Source organism: Primulina tabacum, chromosome 11 (assembly GCF_025594145.1).
Source record: "Primulina tabacum isolate GXHZ01 chromosome 11, ASM2559414v2, whole genome shotgun sequence".
In the NCBI taxonomy this organism is placed as follows: domain Eukaryota; kingdom Viridiplantae; phylum Streptophyta; class Magnoliopsida; order Lamiales; family Gesneriaceae; genus Primulina; species Primulina tabacum.
The window spans coordinates 8,852,572-8,860,750 of NC_134560.1; positions in this window are offsets into that span (position 1 = coordinate 8,852,572).

An 8,179-nucleotide genomic window follows, 5' to 3' on the forward strand; every position below is an offset into this window, starting at 1 on the left:
AATAATTTATGAATATAGGTAGCTCCACATTTTAACTAATTGTTTTATAGACAAAAGTAACAAAAAGTCAAACTGGATATGAAGTAACCAAAGTTGAGCAACAGGGGTCGTGATAGGGCCTTCAAAAACGACGACCCCAACACAACCTGAAGAAATTTTTTTATGTAGGCAGAAGTAGGTTGTGCCAGAGAGGTAAAAAAAGACTGTTCCGACGGAGTATGTAACAAAAAAATGTTGTTGGATAGAGTGGGTCGCGCTAGGAAAAAAATTATCATCCTTGCGCGACGCGATAAGAAAAAAAATATACTCTCGGATTTTTAAACAAGTAAGGGTGGTTTTTGAGTATTCTAAGGATCATCTATAAAAAAAAATCTAGAAGGACGAGGTATCAACATCATACGCACAAAGAGAGCAAGAAAAAAGAGCCGCACGCAAAGAACAAGAGTTGCACAAGAGAGAGGCAAAGAACAAAACTCAACACAATGTTTTCTCCTTGTATCTTTCTTTTAATTAGGATTTAGGAGATCTTACCCCCAAACATCAATGTTTTGATTTCTTTTTTAAGATTGAATTTTGATTTTTAAGAATAGTTGATTATGTTATTGTGTTTTTATTTCATCTTTGTAGCATGATCAATTTCGAAATGGTTTCATGTGTTGTAATTGAGACCGACATGAGATTTTATAACATGATAGATAACATAATCCATGGATCTACAATTTGGATAGACATATTAGGTTTGGTACATGCTGATAGTCATATAATGAAAATCGAAAGCTAGAGGATTCAACGGTTCATAAATACGATAGCAATTGTTAAACAACAGAAGGACACTTGGTTATTACTTTTTGTTAATTAGATTAATAAAATTTGACATAATATATTGATAGATTAGGAAATTCTGTCAAAAACATGATTTAATAATTGAAATTCAATAATTAGAAAAGATTAAAAGGTAGATGAACCGAAATCTTAACAACTATTTGTTTATTATTTTAATTTATATTATTTTTATTGTGTTTGTTTCATGTGTTAATTTAGTTTATTAATTCATTCACTTATTGTTTTATTTAACTAAGGAATTTTGCTTGAGGTAAATCTGCGATATATTAATCTATGTTAGAACGATACTCGTACATGTTACACTATATTAAAACTTGACTAGAGATGACAACGGGAGGGATTTGGCCAAACCCGAGACCTGTTCCGTCCCACGAACCAGCCATTTTTTTAAAAAAAAATAAAAAATAAAAATGTTTAAAAATTAATTAATCATTAAAATTATTTTTCAACTTTATATTAATAATATTTAAAAATAAAAATTATTATCACAAATTAAAATATATCAATTTTTATTCCATTACTAATTAATTAGAAAAAAATCTAATTATATATTTACATCATAATAGAAAATTTTAATTCAATATTAAAATATTCTAAAACAAAATTATGAATAAGATATTCGATATGATCGAACGAGAGAAAATCGTTGAGTTACAATAGTTTGGTTCTTGAAATATTAAACACCTAGAAATTAAATCAAGCTTGGTTTTCAAACCAAGTGGAAGACAATCAAAACAATCTCTCGTATTAAACAATTTGAAAGTATTTAAAATATATGCAAGTTGAATGTCTAAAGACGCTTTTGGTTGAAGAATTTTATCAAACACTTGATATGTAATATTTTGGTATTTAAATAATATATATAAAATGCTTCAACAACGTATCTTAAAAACAGTAGCAATAATTAAATGCAATAAATAAATAAACACGAATTTGTTTATAGATGTTTGTAGATCAATAATTCCTATGTCACCCCTTCTCCAACCTAGAAAGGATTCACTAGAAGACTTTGACTTATACATCTCCTTATACAAGCCTATTTCAACTTAAGACTTATCTATTGCCTAATTGAAACTCCTAGCACGCTCGATTATAGGCCGCAACCTCACAATCCGCATAATATTTAATGCCTCTTATTCCAAGACTAAAAATACAATTTTTAATATCTTTTTGTGAAGATTCACTCATCTAAACTTTGAAATTCAACTTTCATGTACATGTGTGATTGACTATGCGTGAGAAATTTTACAATGTATGTATTTATCAAATGTATTCTCGCACCTGGGTTTGCTCTCATTTTAGCTAATTTCTTTGTTTAGGCTGTCTATGCTTTGAATTCTCTTCCAAAACTTGTATTCTATTTTTAATATGTTGTATTTATTACCTACAATAATGATATAGACGTTAAATACAAGAATATGACCATTTGCAAGGGTTGTGTAGAGATTCTGATATTGCAACAGTCAAATTCGTATTTATTGCCATTTTGAGAAACTGAGTTGTTGATGTTCTGATCTGATTTGCGATCAGATCAGCTTGGTCTGATTTAGTCCAATCTATTTGGTCTGACTTTAGCTGAACCAAGTCAAGCTAATCAAGTCGAGTTGTTCTGTTCTTTTGAATATAACTCTTGATTCATCTATTTGTGGGTAAAGTGATAGCCATGAAAGTTGTATCCCTTTCTCTTAACTTTTCCTAAAATCAAGAGCCACTCAATTTTAAGTTTGTACGAGAGAGATATTATCGAAAGATTAGACTGTTGGAAATCTGGAACTTTTTCTTCATTCAGTGCAGAACCAACTAATTTATCACGGTTTATCAGCTTTCTCTGATCCGATTCAGACTTTGACATGTGAATATGATAAATAAATCGTTCTCTAATCTTTGTAACTCATAATGAATCATTCCATTTTCATAACCTAGCTGAGAGATATGATCAATATATAAGAACTAGTCAGACTGAGTTGATTGTTGTTTCTGTTTCCGTTAGCTCGATTTTGTGACTAGTATTTTGCCTAGATAAAATTCGAACCAACTGAGCTGTTGTGAAATATAATTTTTGAAAAATTGAGTTTTATATTCAGTCGTTTTGGAAGCTCGTCATTTATCGCCCGAGCTGTGAGATATCATCAAAATAGCGCAGCTAGCCAAATTTTCAACTTGGTTGATTTTGAGTTTCAGCTTCCAACTGGAGCTAGTAACTTCACACTTGAATAAACATGATAGAAACACAATAACAAGTTTTGTTATCATCAAAATAAATATTTCTTGTGTTTCATCTACCCAACAATCTCTCTATTTTTGATGATCACAAAACTTGGATAAAATTAATTTAATCTAACATATTTATCTAATTTTTGTGTGAATCAAAAATTCATATTTTTTAAAACAATTTAAGTAAAAAATTTATGTCCCCCTCAACATTTAAAATCAATATCCCCCTAAAAATTATAATTAACTCTCCTATTATATTTTTGAAAGTTTGAAATTGATAAAAGTAGATTACTAACAAACCAAATTTCTCCATAGCGTAATTTATGTGGTTGCACAGATGGTCTGAATTTAATGGATAAACCGATTTCTCTCGGGCATGACTAGGCTGAAAATTTTACCGCTACAATCATCTACAAGTCTAGTTTATAATGCAAAAAGCAGTTTGTCATTTCAACACTCGAACAACGAGTTACATCATTTTTCCACAGTTGTTGCAAGATACTTGCAAATTCAACTTAACGTATATATGTTAGAAAAATATGAAATTTTGAATTCCAAACATCAAAATCAGTTCAAAATGCTTTTTCAAGAGAAATCGGCTCTGATGCCAATTGATAGGATCGATCAGAGGAAAATCGTTAATTTACAATAGCTTGGTTTTTGAAATATTGAACAACGAGAAATTAAATCGAGTTTGGTTTTCAAACCAAGATGAAGAAACTCAAAATAATCTCTCGTAATAAACATTTTGAAATCATTTAAAATATATTCAAGTTGAATATCTGAAAACGTTTTTGGTTGAAGCACTTTATAAAATGCTTGATATACAATATTTTGATATTTGAATAATACATAAAATGTTTCAAAAATACATCTTAAAAAAAGTAAATAGACACAAATTCATTTATGAATATTAGGAGATTAATAATTTCTATATCACCCCTTCTTCCACCTAGGACTTATCTAATACCTAATTGAAACTCTTAGCACACTCGATTGTAGGCCGCAACCTTACAATCCACATAATGTTTATCATCTCACTACAAACACAATATTTAATGGCTTTGTGTGAAGACTCACTCATCTAAAATTTGAAGCTCAACTCTCATGTATATGTGTGTGATAAATTTTATTGTATATGTATATATCAAATGTATCATCACGCTTACGCTTGCTCTCATTTTATCTAATTTCTTCGTTTAGGATGCTCATGCTTTGAATTCTCTTCCAAAACTTGTATTCTATTTTCAATATATTGTATTTATGACCTTCAATAATGATATAGACGTTAGATAAAATAATATTACCATTTGCAAAGATTATGTATGGATTCTGATATTGTAACAGTCAAATTCGCTTTTTTGGCCATTTTGCGAAACTGGGATATTGATGGTCTGATCTGATCTGCCATCAGATTAGCTTGGTCTGATCTGGTCCGATCAGTTTGGTCTGACCTAAACTGAACCAAGTCAAGCTGATCAACGTCGAGATTTCCTATTCTTTTGAATATAACTCTTCAGTCATCGATTTATGGGCTAAGTGATATGAAATTGTATCCCTTTATCTTAGCTTTATACGTAATCAATAATTACTCAATTCCAAGTTCGTATGAGAGAGATATGCTCGACATGTCAAACTATTGGCAATCTGGAACTTGTTCTTCATTCAGTGTAGAACCAGGAACTGTATCATGGTTTATCAGCTTCTTCAGATCCGAATCAAACTTTCGCTTGCAAAGATAATTTGTAGATCATTCTCTTATCTTTGTAACGTATACTGAATCATTATATTTGCATAAACGAGCTGAGAGATATGACCAATATACCAGAACTAGTCATACTGAGCTGATTGTTGATTCCGTTTCCATCAGGTCGATTTTGCGACTAATATTTTGCCTAGATAAATTTCAAACCAACTGAGCTGTTGTGAAATATGACTTGTGTAAACTATTAAGTCATTTTGGCGGCTTGTCATTTTCATCATCAATCTGTGAGTTATCATCAAAAGATTGCAGTTTGCCAGATTTTCAAATTTGTTGATTTTGAGTTTCAGCGTAACTTGAGCTAGAAACTTCATACTCGAGTAAATATGTTAGAAACACAATAACAAGTTTTTTTATCATCAAAATCAAGATTGCTTATGTTTCTCAACACAACGATATTTATTTTTCAATATTAAAAATATAATTATATTATTAATATTGTATGTACATATATATACTTGAGGAATGGGCCCGACTAACTGGACTCGCCTCATATCGGCTTGGGGCCCATTTTATTAGGTTTAATTTAGGGTCGGGTCTAAATTTGATCCGTACACTTGAGGTAATATCGAGAAAATTGGAAAAAATTAATTGCTCTAAATTATTGTGTTAGAAAAACTCAATCAATTTTTGTCGCCGTTGTTGGGGATTGAAATTAGCAAATTTTACTTTTCGTTACTCTTTTAGTTAGCTTTTTTTTTCTTTATTGTACTTCATTCTTACGTGATATACCAATTTTTTATTATTATTTTTTGCAGGATTTTTCTTATGTAATGCTTCGAGATGTTCCATAAACAAGTATTCAAAATTTTTGCCCAAAAACATGAAGAATCATTCTACTTAGCATTAGAAAAATTCAATAATTTAGCAAACACCTGTTGATATCATGATTGTTTTAAGTATTTTCTAAACAAAATTTTCCTCAACGATTTGGATGCAATGACACGAAGATAGATAATCAATGGATCTCTGGCAACTGATAGTCTCGTATTTAGCCAAGATGATGATGATGATATAATACACTTGATCAATGATATGGCGGAATTTGACTACCCTCGGTATTGAGATCCTTTCACTGCAGAGTTGGAGCCACAATACCCCAAGAAATTAATTACCCAGATTTTATGAACCAACCGTTCGATTATCAAGATGATGATGAAGATAGTTTGGAATTAATCATGGACTGACTCGGGATTATGGGGAAAAAATACATTGCATGCAGCAATTGAGGAAGACAGAAAATATGGCAACTTCTAGGTGTCATACAAAAGAGTTCATCTCATCAGTTTTCGAGGGTCGCCGAGAATGTGAAGTGAAGCGAGGTATTTAAATATTGATCGACCTAGTTTGGTTTGATGGCGATAACTCAAACCACCAAGGTTGTGAGAGTGATCTGCAACAAACAAAAATCTAGAGATGTTTGAGCCTTCGTCAGTTGTTGAGCCTCATCCGCGTGAAATTTCGAAGAACTATCTGATGAAGATGTATCACCAATTATGTTGGAGCAGCTAAAAAAAACAAGGCCAAGCGGAGTGAGATTTATATCAATCACATATACACCGAATCCATCCGCTCCACCATCACTGACCTTAATATATTTTGTTCTTCGAGAGCCAACACTGATATTCTCATCTCATGCATATTATTCAAAGCCATATTTTGTTGAGGAGATGAGCTTACGATGTATACATCAAGGCAAACTTGAGGCACATGGAATCAAGAACCATACGTGGTGTTATATGACTCTTACTTTGGGCATCAATCGATCTACGATGAGTGGTTCTGAGGGTCAAGTCGATGACTAAAAAGCAGGAGCTACTTGAAATTTTACATCATTTTTATTTTGATTAGTTCTTACATTGAGTTCTTTTTTCTCGTTGCTAAAGAAGTACACATGTGAATCTAAAGTGCACTTGTGGAAATAGTTTCATGTAAAAATAAATTTAAATAAGAAGAATGTAAGGTGAGTGGGAGCCTGAAAGAAAAGGAATAAAATTTGATATCAAATAATTCAATGATAAAAAAGGAGAATGCATGAAATAAAATTAAAGGATATCATAAGAAAAATCTGATTATGCATAATTCAATATTTATCTTTCTATTCCATTCTTTATTAATATCATGTTTTTTCTTTGGTTGCGCACACCTAAACCACGATATATACTTGGAAAGTCCTAGTGATTTGTGTTTGCTTTTTAGCATGTAGTGGAAAAGGGGTTGTGTGATAGGTAAGCAGTACAACCTGAGGAAAATTTCTACTGTGGGCAGAGTAGACTGCGCTAGAGTGGTAAAAAATGACATCCCCAACGTGACACGATAAAAAAAAAGATCTGCTCAAAATTTTAAAATAGAAAGGATAGTTTTTGAGGATTTGAAGTGCATCTGTAAAAAAAAAGACCTAGCAAGAAAGATATCAACATCATACGCACAAAGAGAGCCAGAAAAATAGAGTAGCACACAAGGAACAAGAGTCGCATAAGAGAGAGGTAAAGAACAAGAACTCAACACAACGTTTTCTCCTTTTTTTTTTCCTTTCCTTTTCGTTAGGATTTAGGAGATCATTCATACCTCAAAATCTATGTTTTAATTTCTTTTTGATGATTGAATTTTGTTTTAAGCATAATTGATTATGTTATTGTGTTTCATTGTATCTTTAGAGCATGAACAACTTCGAAGTGGTTTCATTAATTAAGACCGACGTGATATTTTATAACATGATAGATAACATAATCCATGATTCTACAACTTGCATATATACATAAGGTTTGATACATGTTGATAATTATACACTGAAAATCGAAAACTAGATGATTTCACTATTCGTTAATACAATTGTAATTGTTAAATAACACAAAGAGACTTGGTTATCGTATTTTTTAATTAGATTAATACAACTTGACAGTGGTTAATTCATTTACTTATCATTTTATTTAAATAAGGAATTGTGCTTGAAGTAAATTTGTGATATATCAATTTTTGTGGGAACAATAACCGTACTTGTTACACAATATTAAAACATGTCTTATACAATTGCTTCAATATTACAAATTGGATAAACTTAATTGATCTAAATTATTGTGCTCGAAAAGTTCCATCATATATTATTGGAGTTAATTTTGAATCCTTTAATTAATATAATATATGTTTCAAATAAAAATTCGAATTCGAAATATGAAATTATGTTATTGGTTTCCCGATCATGTTGAAAATAAATTGTCGAAACAAGATTAAGAGCAAACCTAGAGGGTGTTGCAAAAGATTACTTACGTTTTTTGTAGAATCGATTAAATTTACAAATTATGAAGAAGTTAAGAAAAATCAGAAGTGAGTAATGATCGAAAACAAAAGTGAAAAACAAAA